We start from the raw sequence: 15,000 nt of genomic DNA on the forward strand, positions 1-15,000 counted from the left end.
CAGTGGACAAAGTACTCTGCTGTGTTAGTAGCCGATAAATATAAGAAGATAAATACGAACTAAATACATATAGTTGCAGCCAGTGTAAGAGAAATACACACACACACACACACACACACACACACACACACACACACACACACACACACACACACACACACACACCATACCTATCCATACATATTCTCATACACACTCGTACATATACATACACATAACACACACCTATATACAACCATTTATAACATGAATTACGTGTTTATACATAAAGTGGTTGCATATGCATATAAAGAAAAACGAAGGAAGGAACGAGGGTAAGGAGGGAGGGTGATTAAAGTTAGGGAAAGGAAACTGGGAGATAAAAAAGAGACGGAAGTAATGATAAAGAATGAATAATACTTTGGAAGGAAAAAAGAAAGGAAGGAAAAACGAAAGGATGGAAAAAGGGAAAGAAAAAGGGAAGGAGAGAAGGAGGGAAAGAAAATGTGAAGAAAGGAGAATTACATAGGAGAATGAAAAAATGCATATAAAACGCATAAGTAGTAGAGAATGACATATATAAGCACACACACACACACACACACACACACACACACACACACACACACACACACACACACACACACACACACACACACACACACACACACACATTCATATTCATAAAAAGATAGAGTCGAGGATGCAAAGCAGAGATAAAACACAAAACACGTAGAAGCTAAACAAAGCAAACAAGAAAAGGACAAAATACATATATGCACAAACACACACACACACACACACACACACACACACACACACACACACACACACACACACACACACACACACACACACACACACACACACACAGAAAAATATGTCGAGAGATAGTGAAAAGACGAAAGAGGCAAGAATGCAAGAAAGAAAACAGAGAAATGTAGAACAAAAAGAATAAGGAAAACGACAAAAAGTAAAAATATTTAAATCCCCCTGATGTGTGGGAGAGATTTCATTACATACAAGGAAACAGAGACTGAAAAGAAACGAGGAAACAGATTCAGCTGGAGGAAGAAAGAAGAGGAGGTGGGAAATAAGCAGGAAAAAGCAGGAATAAAGGTAGCTTGGTCGCAGAAATATTACGCTGCGGGACATTCTGAGGGCAGACACAAGAGAGATCGATGGGAAGGCAAAGTTGGAAAAAAAAATACTGAGAAGACCAAACCGAAAAAAAAAATCATAGTGAAATTTATTAAGTTTACGTTAAATTATGACGAGGAATAATGCGTTTGTGGTGAGCGTTATTAATTAAGGTGATAATTCAAGGTTTGGCGTTGTTGATTAAAAAAAATTAATTCATGTAAGCTCAAAAAATGTCAAGGTAAAAGAAAAGAAATAAAAAAAACAGAAGGTATTGCGTGTAATAAATCAACATTAAACGAATGCAATTTAAAAGCAAAAGAAATTCCGATAAAAACGAAAGGAAACACTTAAAAAGAAACGATATGAAGCAAAACATCAAAAGAATAAATAAAAATATATGAATACAAAAGAAAATAGCGCGATATTAAAGACAGAATGAGACTTAATAAAAACACACACACACACACACACACACACACAGAGAGAGAGAGAGAGAGAGAGAGAGAGAGAGAGAGAGAGAGAGAGAGAGAGAGAGAGAGAGAGAGAGAGAGACTTACCTTTTGAAGTGTCACGGAACTATTTGCCAGATGACGTTCACTTCTCGGGATTAAAGCGACAGACTTTGATGAGTTTTGACCCAATAAATTTACCGCGATCTTTATTATTGTTTTTTTTTTATTGTATTACAGGTAAGCAAATATTTGTTAGACCTTGACCCTTCATAAGAGAGAGAGAGAGAGAGAGAGAGAGAGAGAGAGAGAGAGAGAGAGAGAGAAGGAAGGGAAGTGCTCAGTCATGTACTCGTATGTATACACATCTCTCTCTCTCTCTCTCTCTCTCTCTCTCTCTCTCTCTCTCTCGTGTAATCAATGCTTCCTCCTACTCTACGGTCACCAGCGGGCAGAGGAGTAGGAGGAGGAGGAAGGAGAGGAGGAGGAAGAAGAGGAGGAGCAAGAGGAAGGGAAGGCGTCAAGAGCGCCAAAAGCACATTTCTCCTCTTCCTTTTCCGCTTCCTTTCCTTTCTCTCCTTGTGTCTTCTCTTCCGCGTGCAGGAACGGAAGGAGGAGGAGGAAGAGGAAGAGAAGGAGGAGGAGGAGGAGGAGGAGGAGGAAGGAAGTGGCCGGAAGGAAAAAGTGGAAGGAGAATACGGAGTTTCCACCTTGTAAACATTTCTCTTGAATTACTGTTTGTGTGTGTGTGTGTGTGTGTGTGTGTGTGTGTGTGTGTGTGTGTGTGTGTGTGTGTGTGTGTGTGTGTGTGTGTGTGTGTGTGTGTGTGTTTTCTCTACCCCACACCTTGAATTCTTCCATTTCCTCCATTTTTTTTCTCTTTTTCATCCACCACCACCATGACTACCACCACCACTACCACCACCACCACCACCACCACCACCACCACCACCACCACCACCACCACCACACCTGTCCTCGCAAAGCTCTCCTCAACCTCTCCCCGTAAGACTCACCTGGCCTTACTTGAGAGCCTTAACACCTCTTAAGACGCCTTCCCTTCCTCCCGATACTCTCCACCTCTCTTGAATAACCCTGCAAATACAAGGAAACAGAGAAATAGCGTGTTGCTAAAGTCTTCTATTGGTTTACTTTATTTACTTCAAGCTAGCTAACACATCTAAGGCTTCTAAGTGAGAGTACTTTTTTTTTTCTTCATTCATTCATTTCTTTAAATATTTATCAGCGTTCAAGATTTTTTTCGCTTGTTCTGTTGTTGTATTTATTTGTTAAGGGAATTACTCTCTGTGTCTGTGTGCATGTGTGTGTGGTTTTTTTTTTACTTTTAAGGTTAGCAAATGGAAAGTGAACGTGAATGTTTTTTTTATATATATTTACTTTTTTTAGATCATTATCCGACTTCAAGAATATGCCCACTTGTTTTGTTGTTGTATTTATTTGTTAATGGAACTACTCTCCGTGCTTTTATTTCTGATGTTGTGATACTTTTAAAATGATCAAATGGAAAGTGAAAGTATTAATTAGTTTTATTTTTTTTTTTTTTTTTTTTAGATATTTATCCGATTTCAAGATTATTTTCATTTGTTTTGTTCTTGTATTTATTTGTTAAGGGAACTGCTCTCCGTGCTTTTATTTCTGATGTTGTGATACTTTTTAAGGTTAGCAAAATAGAAACGAATTAATATGTTATATATATTTTTTTTTTTTAGATGGAGGTGTTATACCGTGAAAAATTAATGCGTTTTGTTTTTCTCCACCATTAAACTGACTTTGTATTCTGAACGTTCACGATTTTTCTTTTCTCATACGCTCAGTCATTAAAAGAAAATATATATGAATAATTTTTGATGTTAAAGAAAGTATCAAATTCAGAAGGAAATATACGTATCATCCTTTTATTTACCGATTAGTTTTATAGGCACTGTGTATGCTCTCTCAATCAATTACTCCCTTTTTATACAAATATGACTCAAAAATATGTTAAGACCGGTTGAAAAAATTACCAAATGAAAATATATATTCGTCTAGAAGTGAAACGGCAGGTTTGTGTAAAAGAAATTACTATTTGTGTTTTTTTTTTTTTATTCCATTTCTATTTTTAAGGATTTTTTGTATTTTTTAACTTCCACGCATTGTATTTCCTTTGTAATAGTGTGTGTGTGTGTGTGTGTGTGTGTGTGTGTGTGTGTGTGTGTGTGTGTGTGTGTGTGTGTGTGTGTGTGTGTGTGTGTGTGTGTGTGTGTGTGTGTGTGTGTGTGTGTGTGTGTGTGTGTGTGTGTGTGTGTGTGTGTGTGTGTGTGTGTGTGTGTGTGTGTGTGTGTGTGTGTGTGTGTGTGTGTGTGTGTGTGTGTGTGTGTGTGTGTGTGTGTGTGTGTGTGTGAGAGAGAGTGAGAGAGAGAGAGAGAGAGAGAAAGGAGAGTGGAGCTTGTGACGTTACTTACTAGTATATTGCGTGAGGTGAGCTGTGACGTGTGTGTGTGTGTGTGTGTGTGTGTGTGTGTGTGTGTGTGTGTGTGTGTGTGTGTGTGTGTGTGTGTGTGTGTGTGTGTGTGTGTGTGTGTGTGTGTGTGTGTGTGTGTGTGTGTGTGTGTGTGTGTGTGTGTGCGTGTGTGTCTGATTACAGGTGTGTATGATGTTTCCGTCACGAACGCCTCACCTGTGACCTCCGCGACCTCCTCACCTTCCCATGTCACCTGTCGTATTACACACACCTGACTTCTCACTATCTAAATTTCGCTTTTTACATATTTCTTGTATATTTTTCTTCCAATTCCTGTGTATCTCCCTAACGCTTCAGATTTTCCTCTTTTTTCCTACACGATCTTGCATTCTTTTCCCTCTGTATGTTATTTTCCTGACGTTTCTATGGTTATTTTTGTTGTATTTATCTTTTTCCCCCTCCTTCATTTTCTCACTTGACTAATATTCCTATTTCTTTCAGTATAACGTGATTCTTCCTTTCTTTCTCTCTGTCATTTGTAAATTAATTTGTTTTGCTTCTCTCACTCCTTTAAACTCAGGTATCTGTTGTTTTATTTATCTACTTGTTTTTTTCTCTCCTCTTAACCGCAATTATTAACTTCTACGTAAGATTCATTGATGCTTAACTTTATTATTCAAGTCAATTAAACGAATTATTCTTCTTGCCTAATTTTCTCCGTATTTTTGTAATGTACTTTGCCGTTTCAACGAATTTTCAAGAGAGTTGCTTATCTCTTTGTGTGAGTTTTTAATATTTTTTTTCTGGTAAAGCTTTCTTCGTAGTTTTCATATATGTCTTTGTCAAGATTCCTTAGTGTGTTTTTATTTTTATCTTTCCATTATAGTGTAAATGTTATTGTTGTTTTTTTTCTGATGAAGTCTCCTACCTACTCTTGTTCTATTTTTTTAAGAATTCTCACTACTCTTCTCTCTTCATTATCCGTCCGGCGTACTAAGCTTCTTTCTCTCTACTTATCCCCCTCTTCCTCCCCAGCTCTCTTCAAACCCAGGAGCCCCACGTCCCCCTGTCATTAGGCCTTCCTCTCCCTTCCCTCTCAGGCCCATCTTTCTCACATCAGCCAAAATTCTGTGCCATCACCCAAATTATTCTGTATAAAATATTCGTGAGGGTGAAAAAGAAATATTCATTTGATATCCTCTTGGTGATGACTTCCCCTTCTCTCTCCTCCACTTCCGCTACTATTTTGTATACTCTTTTTTCCTTTTTTTTCTTATCCACCTTTATCTATCTATCTATCTATCTGTTTGTTTTGTTTCTTTCCTTTTCTTTTTTCTTTCTTTTTTTCCTATCTTTATATCTACATTTGTCTATCTGTTTAGCTGTCTTTGTTTCTTATATTTTTGTTTGTCTGTCTACCTGTCTCTCTGTCTACTTACATCTTCATTTATCCATTTATGTTTCCATTCTCATTTGCTTTCCCTTCTCTTCCTTGTCATCTGTCCTCTCCTCTCCCATTTACTCATTCTTTCCCCTTGTTGCATTAATAATTTCTACTCTTCCTCTTCGCCTCCTTTGCTCTCGTTCTCATCCTCTCCTTTTATCTTTGCTCTTCCCCTCCTTCATTTATATGCCTCCTTTTCGTCGTCCTTCTCTCTTCCTTCATATTCTCTTGTTTTCTTATTTTTCGAATAATAATTTGTGTCTTTCTTGCTCCTTTTATCTCCTCTCTTTATTCTTTTTCTTGCTCCTCATCCTACATCTCTCCTTATCCTCTTCCTGCTCATCCCTCTCCTACTCCACCTCCTCCTCAGGGTGTTAATTCTTAATACATTTTCATAGCGTCATATACAGACCTGACCATCTCCTCCCCCTCCTCTCCTTCCTCTTCCTCCTCCTCTCACTCGTCCTTCCTCCAAATATGTCTCTTTTTCCTCTCCTCCATTCGCTTATGCTTCTTCCTTCTTTTATGTTCTTCTTTTTACTATCATCTCTTCTACCTCATCTCCTCTCATCTTTATTGCGTACTCTCCTCCTCCCCTCCTCCTCCTCCTTCTCCTCCTCCTCCTCCTCTTCCTTCTCCTCCTCTTCCATCGTCGCTGGGAGAAAATTGCCTTGACGGATTAGGCGAACCGAGAAGAGTGTCAAGGTATATATACATTATTTTTGTGTTTTTACTTTTTTTTTATTTGTATGCATTATATTTACCTTTCGTCGCCCCTTCATCTTTTTTCTTTTACATGTCTTTTTATGATAGAAAAGAGAGAGAGAGAGAGAGAGAGAGAGAGAGAGAGAGAGAGAGAGAGAGAGAGAGAGAGAGAGAGAGAGAGAGAGAAAAGCAAATTTACGAGTCTTAAAAAGTTAGTGCGTTTATTTAGATTTTTTTTTTCTGTTGCTTAGGAAAATTTTTAGCTCGAAGGATAAATGAGTTTTGAGGAAAGGGACTTGCTGGAGGAGGTTGGTGGTAGTGATGGTTGTGGTGCTGGTGATGATGGTGGTGGTGGTGGTGGTGGTGGTGATGGTAGTGGTGGGGATTTATGAGTTAGGGATTGTTATATTCTCTCTCTCTCTCTCTCTCTCTCTCTCTCTCTCTCTCTCTCTCTCTCTCTCTCTCTCTCTCTCTCTCTCTCTCTCTCTCTCTCTCTCTCTCTCTCTCTCTCTCTAATGATTGCCTGGAAAATGAATAAATAAAAGACTGTAAGAGAGAGAGAGAGAGAGAGAGAGAGAGAGAGAGAGAGAGAGAGAGAGAGAGAGACATACTCAATGAATACTGAACGAATGAAAATTGTTGTATGAAAAAAATATAGCTTGAATTTTTCTCGACCGTATGTACGCTTATTGAGAGAGGGAGAAGGAGAAGGGAGAGGGAGAAGGGAGAATGAAGAGGGAGAGGAGAGAAAGAGAAAGAGAGGGAGAGGGAGAGGGAAGAGAGAAAACATTTGATATGTTGTTCTATGCATTCCTCTCCTCATTCCCCTCTTCTCTTCCCTTCTCCAGTTGTTGTTGTTTTTGTTGTTTTTGTTGCAGTTGTTGTTATTGTTGATGTTGTTGTTCTTTGTTTGTTTTTGTTGTTATTTCTGGAGCCTCTGTTGTTGTGATTTTTTTTATCTTTCTTTCTTCTCTTTCTTCTTTTTATTTTCTTTTTCTTCAACTTCTTCTTCTTCTTCTTCTTCTTCTCCTTCTTTTTCTTCTTTTTTTCTTCTTCTTCTTCGTCTTCTTCTTCTTCTTCTTCTTCTTCTTCTTCTACTTTACTTTCTTCTTCTTCGCTTGATGCATGATTGATGCAGGCGTGCAGACACACCAATGTTTGTGAATCAGTGACGAGGATTAAAAATGCTGAGAGAGAGAGAGAGAGAGAGAGAGAGAGAGAGAGAGAGAGAGAGAGAGAGAGAGAGAGAGAGAGAGAGAGAGAGAGAGAGAGAGTGTGTTTTAACTATATACTTTCTCCTACTCATCATTATCCTCCTCATCCTCATTCTCATCATCATTTTGCTTTGTTTTTCCTCCTTCTCATCTTCCTCCCCTTCCTCCTTCTCCTCCTCCTCTTCCTCTTCCTCTTCCTATTGCTCCTCCTCCTCCTCCTCTTCCTCTTCTTCCTTCTCTTTGGCGTATTGTCCGCCCCAAGTGAACCAAAACCTGAACCTAACCTAAAACCCCAAAATATTTCACCTCCACCATCTCATTTTGTTGCCGTCACGCCTCGCCCTGAACGAAGCTGAACGAAACTCTAAGTAACATTGTGTCTTGCCAAGATGCTGCAATTATATGGAAGATGAACGCCTCTGAGAAAATAAACTTGAGCTTTGGTAGAAGTAGTAGTAGTGGTAGTGGTAGTGGTGGTGGTGATGGTGTACAAAAAGTAAACAAAGGGAAGAAACGAGTGTATGAGGCCCGAGGAAGGAAGGCTCATAGACTAGCTCGGTAGAAAGAGACAGAGAGGAAGGAAAAAAAAAGGAAAGGTGTTGTTTGCATTTTGATGGCAGTGTGTATGAGGAAAATGGAAGCGGGTGTTTACTTTCATACGAGGACGGAAGGTGGTTGTTGGTTGTTTACACAGCAAAAGGAAACGGGGAATTGAACGTTTTTGTAGTGACAGAAAATGGACGTCGGTGAGTTTGTATAGCGAGGGAAGAAGGAAACTGATACTTCAACATGATATAACGAGAGAAAATGGGAAATGTAGTGTTTGGTGCGTACAACTAAAGGAGAAGAGGGTTTAAATAATAAATGCGTTAGAAGGAAGAACAGTAAGATTTATTTTTTCTGTCATTGTTAAAAGTCATTAAATATTAGTCCAGGAAGAAAGAAATGTTAGTTTAATTAACATGATATTACGAAAGAGGAACAAAAGATGAAAATGAATATGGAAAATAAGAGGACTTACAAAAGAATCTAGGTACACTGCAGACAGAGGGAAAAAATAAGATCTTGAATGTAGGTAGTTTAATTAACGTGATATTAGGAAAATAAAATAGAAGATTAAAAAAAAAAAAAACTAAGAGTGATAGGTCTTATGAACGCAGAAGGATATTGAATAGAAATAGATTAAAAGAAACCTTGAAAGTCCAAAAAACACGAATTAAAGAAAATTTATGAAAAAAAAAGAAAACCAAAACAAGTTATGTAACGAGAGAAAATGGAACAGAAAATGGAGCTTAGATACTTTTTGTATGTTTGTCTTAGAGAGGAAAGAGGAAAAAAAAAAACGCTTTGTTGTGCTAAGTGGAGTAAAAGTAGTGGAAAAAAAAGTAGTGAAATAATTAAGCAACAGATGAATCAAAAAAAGAAAAAAAATAAGAAAAGGAAAAGAGTTAACGAGGAGGTTGTTCTTTTGTAGACAGAAAGAGGAGACATAAAAAATGACTCAGTGAAAATCTGCTTTTCATTGATACTTTAGGAAGAAATAGAATGAAAAAGAAAGTTGTTACGTATGAGCTGAAAATCGTTACGTAGTTAAAATGAGAAAATGAAGCAAGAAAAAGAAACTGAAAAATGAAATAAAAGAAACAGTTGGGGCCTCCTTGAAATAAATAAGTGAAAGAGGGAAGAGAAAAATCTAACTTTTGTTATGCTCTTGTTGAAATTGTTATGCAGCATTAAAGGTAATGGAAGGGTCCGCGTGCCGCCTCTGGAACACACACACACACACACACACACACACACACACACACACACACACACACACACACACACACACACACACACACACACACACACACACACACACACACACACACAGACACACACACAGTCCAGAAGGCATACATGAGGTAGCAATAAAAATAAAGGCATACTGGTTTGAAGAAAGCAATGAATAAATAAATACATAAGCAGATGGAAAGAAATGCTAAAAAAGAGAGAAAGAGAGAAAGAGAGATAGAGAACATACACACACACACACACACACACACACACACACACACACACACACACACACACACACACACACACACACACACACACACACACACACACACACACACCCCGGCCGGGTGGAGATATTTGGGTGTGTCTCCTTTGACGTGTAGCCCCTGTTCACCTAGCAGTGAGTAGGTACGGGATGTAAATCGAGGAGTTGTGACCTTGTTGTCCCGGTGTGTGTTGTGTGCCTGGTCTCAGACCTATCCCAAGATCGGAAATAATGAGCTCTGAGCTCGTTCCGTAGGGTAACGTCTGGCTGTCTCTTCAGGGACTGCAGCAGATCAAACAGTGAATTACACACCACGTAGTGTAGTGGTGAGCACGCTCGACTCACAATCGAGAGGCCCGGGTTCGAGTCCCGGTAAGCGGAGAGGCAAATGGGCAAGCCTCTTAATGCGTGGGGTGTGTTCATCTAGCAGTAAATGGGTACGGGATGTAACTCGAGGGGTTGTGGCCTCGCTTTCCCGGTGTGTGTTGTGTGTTGATGTGGTCTCAATCCTACCCGAAGATCGGTCTATGAGCTCTGAGCTCGCTCCGTAATGGGGAAGACTGGCTGGGTAACCAGCTGGCGACCGAGGTGAATTACACACACACACACACACAGAAAAAAACAGAAATATAACCAAAAAGACAAATTGAAAAGAAATATAATAATTAATGCCCAATGATAAAGGAAAAAAGAGCAAATATAGAAGGGGTGGAGACAAAGTGTATATAGTGTACAGAAAAGCAAGGAAATGTGATAAATGTAGCAACGAATAAAAAGAAAATGAAAAAAAAGAAACAGTTGGCGTGATATGGTAAAATACTGCTTTACATACCTTTACCTATATCCTACTGTTGGGCTTATTTGCATACATTTTCAGGGGAGGGAGGAGGAAGAGGAAGAAGAGGAGAAGGAGGAGGAGGAGCAGGAGGCATGGAGAGGAAATTCTGAGTGTGTTTTATAGTGGTTTTTGTTTGGATGTAGTGTGTGTGTGTGTGTGTGTGTGTGTGTGTGTGTGTGTGTGTGTGTGTGTGTGTGTGTGTGTGTGTGTGTGTGTATGTGTGTGTGTGTGTGTGTGTGTGTGTGTGTGTGTGTGTGTGTGTGTGTGTGTGTGTGTGTGTGTGTGTGTGTGTGTGTGTGTGTGTGTGTGTGTGTGTGTGTGTGTGTGTGTGTAAGTGTGTGTGTTTATGTAAGAAGGGCCCGGTTAAAGGAAGGCATGCAGTTATCAAGACCAGAAAATTACTTGACAAAAAGCAGTGGTAGAAGAAAAGCTTTTGATTTCGCCCTGTCTCAAAAAACTGTATTAGTGGAAGCCCCTCACCCCGTACATGAACGGATGGGTGAGAAAATCTGAAGGGGACGACTCAGAATGCCTAACTTCATAGAAGCTGTTTAGGCGAGAGATGAGGCGTGAAGTTTAAAGTTTAGATTATAAGTAAAGGACAGCCCGAGGATATTCAATGTAGATGAATGGGACAATTAACTGTCATTGAAGAAGAGAGGATAATTGTCTGGATGGTAGTGTCGAGTTAATAGATGGAGGAAATGAGTGTTTCAGGTACTGAGCAATGCCAAATTTGATCTATCCCAATCATAGATTTTAGATCAGTCGTAAGATTTTCTGTGGCGTCTCAGCATGATTTATTTATTTTTTAAGGGTACGTTGTCCATGAAACATAGAAAAGTGCAGGGTGGTATCATCAGCTTAGAAGTGGATAGAACACGAAGTTTGCTTTAGAAGATGATTGATGAATAATAGAAAGAGAGCCGATGACAGGACAGAAGCCTGAGGAAAGCAACTGTTGGTAGGTTTAGAAAAAGAACACAGTAGCCGTCTTCTGCAGTAGCAATAGAACGGTCGGAGATGAAACTTGAGATGGAGTTTCAGAGAGAATGATAGAAGCCGTCAGAGGGTAGTTTAGAAATCAAAGATTTGAGTCACTTTATTAAAAGCTTTTGAAATGTCTAATGCAAGAGCAAAACTTTCATTATAATTTTTAAAAGAGGATTACCAGAAAATCATCATTAGACCGGCCTTGCCATACTTGCATCAGAAAAAAAAATTGTGAAGTGATAATTGTTTCAGAATCTTGTTGAGAATAAATTTAATAACTTTAGATAAGCAGATTTAATGATAGTTTGAAGGATCTAATGGCCAAAAATATCTCCAATAACTTTACTTCTTCATCTTTCCCTCCTTTATTTCATCCTGATGGCACCACTGTCATCTCTTCTGTCTCTAAAGCTGAACTTTTTTCTCAAACCTTTACTAATAACTCGACCTTGGATGATTCTGGACTTGTCCCTCCCTTTCCTCCTCCCTCTGACTATTTCATGTCATCAATTAAAATTCTTCGTAATGATGTTTTCCATGCCCTTTCTGGCCTAAACCCTTGGAAGGCTTATGGACTTGATGGCGTTCCACCTATCGTTCTTAGAAATTGTGCTTCCGTGCTTGCCCCTTGCCTGGCCAAACCCTTCCAACTTTGTTTATCGACTTCTACCTTTCCTTCTTGTTGGAAGTTTGCCTACATTCAGCCTGTTCCTAAAAAGGGTGATCGTTCTAATCACTCGAACTACGGCCCTATCACTTTAATTTCTTGTTTGTCTTAAGTTTTTGAATTATCCTGAATAAGAAGATTGTTTAAAATCTATCACTTCACAATCTTCTCTCAGATCGTCAGTATGGTTTCCGTCAAGGCCGCTCTACTGGTGATCTTCATGCTTTTCTTACTGTGACTTGGTGATTGATTTCGGTGAGTTTTGCTGACGCGTTAGACATATCAAAAGCTTTTGATAGAGTCTACCACAAAGCTTTGATCTCAAAACTGCCCTCCTACGGCTTCTATCTTTCTCTCTGTAACTTCATCTTAAGTTTTCTCTCCTCTGTTCTATTGCTAGTGTGATAGACGGCCACTGTTCTCCTAAAACTATTAACAGTGGTGTTCCTCAGGGTTCTGTTCTGTCACACACTCTCTTCTTATTATTCATAAATTATCTTCTTAACCAAACTTCTTGCCCTTCTACACTGAATATCCTCGGCCTATCCCTTACTCATAATTCAAACCGGAAACTTCACATCTCATCTCTTGCTAAAACAGATTCTATGAAGTTAGGCGTTCTGAGACGTCTCCGCCAGTTTTTCTCACCTCCCAACTGCTAACTCTGTAAAGGACCTCTTCCGCCCATGTATTAAATACTCTTCGCATCTATGGGGAGGTTTCATTCACACACTCTATTAGATACTCTCAATCTTTCATATCTTTCTTTGGTAAACTCTGGAACTCCCTGCCTGTATCTGTATTTCCAGCTTCCTGTGACTTGACTTTATTCAAGAGGGAGATTTCAAGACATTTGTCCCTGTCCTTTGTCTAATTCTATCAGCTCTCCAAGGAGACTGGCGACTGAGTGGGCCATTTTTTTTTTTTTTTTGTTGCTCTTCGCCAGTCCTCGCGTATATAGAAAAAAATTAAAATGCTCACACATACCAGGAACAGATATAATATAGGCTACTTCCATCAAAAAGTAATGGTAGATTTTAATAGATAAAGTTCAAAGAGTTTGGACAAACAAGATGAAAGCACGGAAGTATAGTTTTTTGGAAACAATAAGAAGGACCCCATCAATTCCTTGAGCCTTCAAAAAGTTTAGGCCAGCGAGAGCATGGAGAACATCATTGCAAAGGGTTTTGTGTATACCATGAAGTAGTCAAAGGATGGAGGAGAAGGAGGAACAAGCACTTAATCACCCAAAGGTAGAGTTTTTAGTAAAGACTTGAACGAAAAATTCACCATTAACAATAGATGTGATGGCAGTGGTGCTATCACTATGAAATAATGGAGGGAAAGATGAAGAAGTAAAGTTACTGGATAAATTTTTGGCCAGGAGTCTCGAGGGGAGTTGGATCCCGTAAGATTTTGACACTTACTATTAATGAAAAAGTTTTTCGGTATTTGGAGAACAGAATTGCTTTGATTTCGGACAGAAATATAAATTGTATGATATTCATGTGATCCAAGACTTAAGTACCCTTTGTGGGCAACCACTCACTAGTATATAGTATGAGAACACTCTGTGCTAAATCAAGATTTAAAAGGTTTAGGTTGAGAGAAAGAATAAGAAATGTACGGCACTATCATCTCTTATGCGCTAAGTAAACAGAGGCGGGTCTCTGACACAGAAGCAGTAGTCATTTCAAAAGAAAATTAGCATAGCACCTCCTCAGGTCACACCAAGTAGTAAAGACAAAAGAGACCAGAAATATCTCTGCTTTAATGGATTCTTAGAAGGAGTAATAAGATAAAATACAGATATGAGATTGTAATCCGAGGAGTCCAACGCAGAAGACAGGGTAGCTAACAGCATAAACAGAAGGATTGTATGCTAGAAAAATGTTAAGAATGTTGGTCGTATGTCCAAGACAGTAAGAAATATTAGAAGTTTGTTGTGCTAGTTACTCTGAGTCATAGAGGATAGCAAGGCTAAAGTTCACACGGATAGTCTATGAAACAAGAGGAAAACCAAAGCTTGTGGTGAACAATGAACTCTTCGAAAAATGAAGATATTCCCAAAAAGAAAGAGAGAGAGTATGTGCTCCACTTTGGATGTTCAGAAGTCAAAGAATTTCTTTTAGTCAGAGGGGTAGTGAGAGATATATAGCACAGAAAAAAAAATAGTTAGAGGGTGACTGTGTCGTAGCCAGATGGTGGAAAATTTGGAAGATTCAAGAGAATGCAGCAGAGACATTCAGCTTCAGAATTAAAATAAGGACAAAGAAAGTAGGAGGGAACAGTGTCTGTGTGTGTGTGTGTGTGTGTGTGTGTGTGTGTGTGTGTGTGTGTGTGTGTGTGTTTCATTGTTTGATCTGCTGCAGTCTCTGACGAGACAGCCAGACGTTACCCTACGGAACGAGCTCAGAGCTCATTATTTCCGATCTTCGGATAGGCCTGAGACCAGGCACACACCACACACCGGGACAACAAGGTCACAACTCCTCGATTTACATCCCGTACCTACTCACTGCTAGGTGAACAGGGGCTACACGTGAAAGGAGACACACCCAAATATCTCCACTCGGCCGGGGAATCGAACCCCGGTCCTCTGGCTTGTGAAGCCAGAGGACCGGGGTGTGTGTGTGTGTGTGTGTGTGTGTGTGTGTGTGTGTGTGTGTGTAATTCACCACTACGGACGCCTGCTGGTCACCCAGCCAGTCTTCCCCATAACGGAGCGAGCTCAGAGCTCATAGACCGATCTTCGGGTTGGACTGAGACCACAACACACACAACACACACCGGGAAAGCGAGGCCTCAACCCCTCGAGTTACATCCCGTACCTTTTGCTGCTAGATGAACAGGGGCCACACATTAAGAGGCTTGCCCATTTGCCTCGCCGCTTTCCGGAACTCGAACTCTGCCCTTTCGATTGTGAGTCGAGTATTCTAACCACTACGCTACGCGGTGTGTGTGTGTGTGTGTGTGTGTGTGTGTGTGTGTGTGTGTACATGTGTGTGTGAGTGCGTGTATGTATATGTGTGTGTGTGTGTGTGTGTGTGTGTGTGTGTG

This window comes from Portunus trituberculatus, chromosome 28 (genome assembly GCF_017591435.1).
Source record: "Portunus trituberculatus isolate SZX2019 chromosome 28, ASM1759143v1, whole genome shotgun sequence".
Classification (NCBI taxonomy): domain Eukaryota; kingdom Metazoa; phylum Arthropoda; class Malacostraca; order Decapoda; family Portunidae; genus Portunus; species Portunus trituberculatus.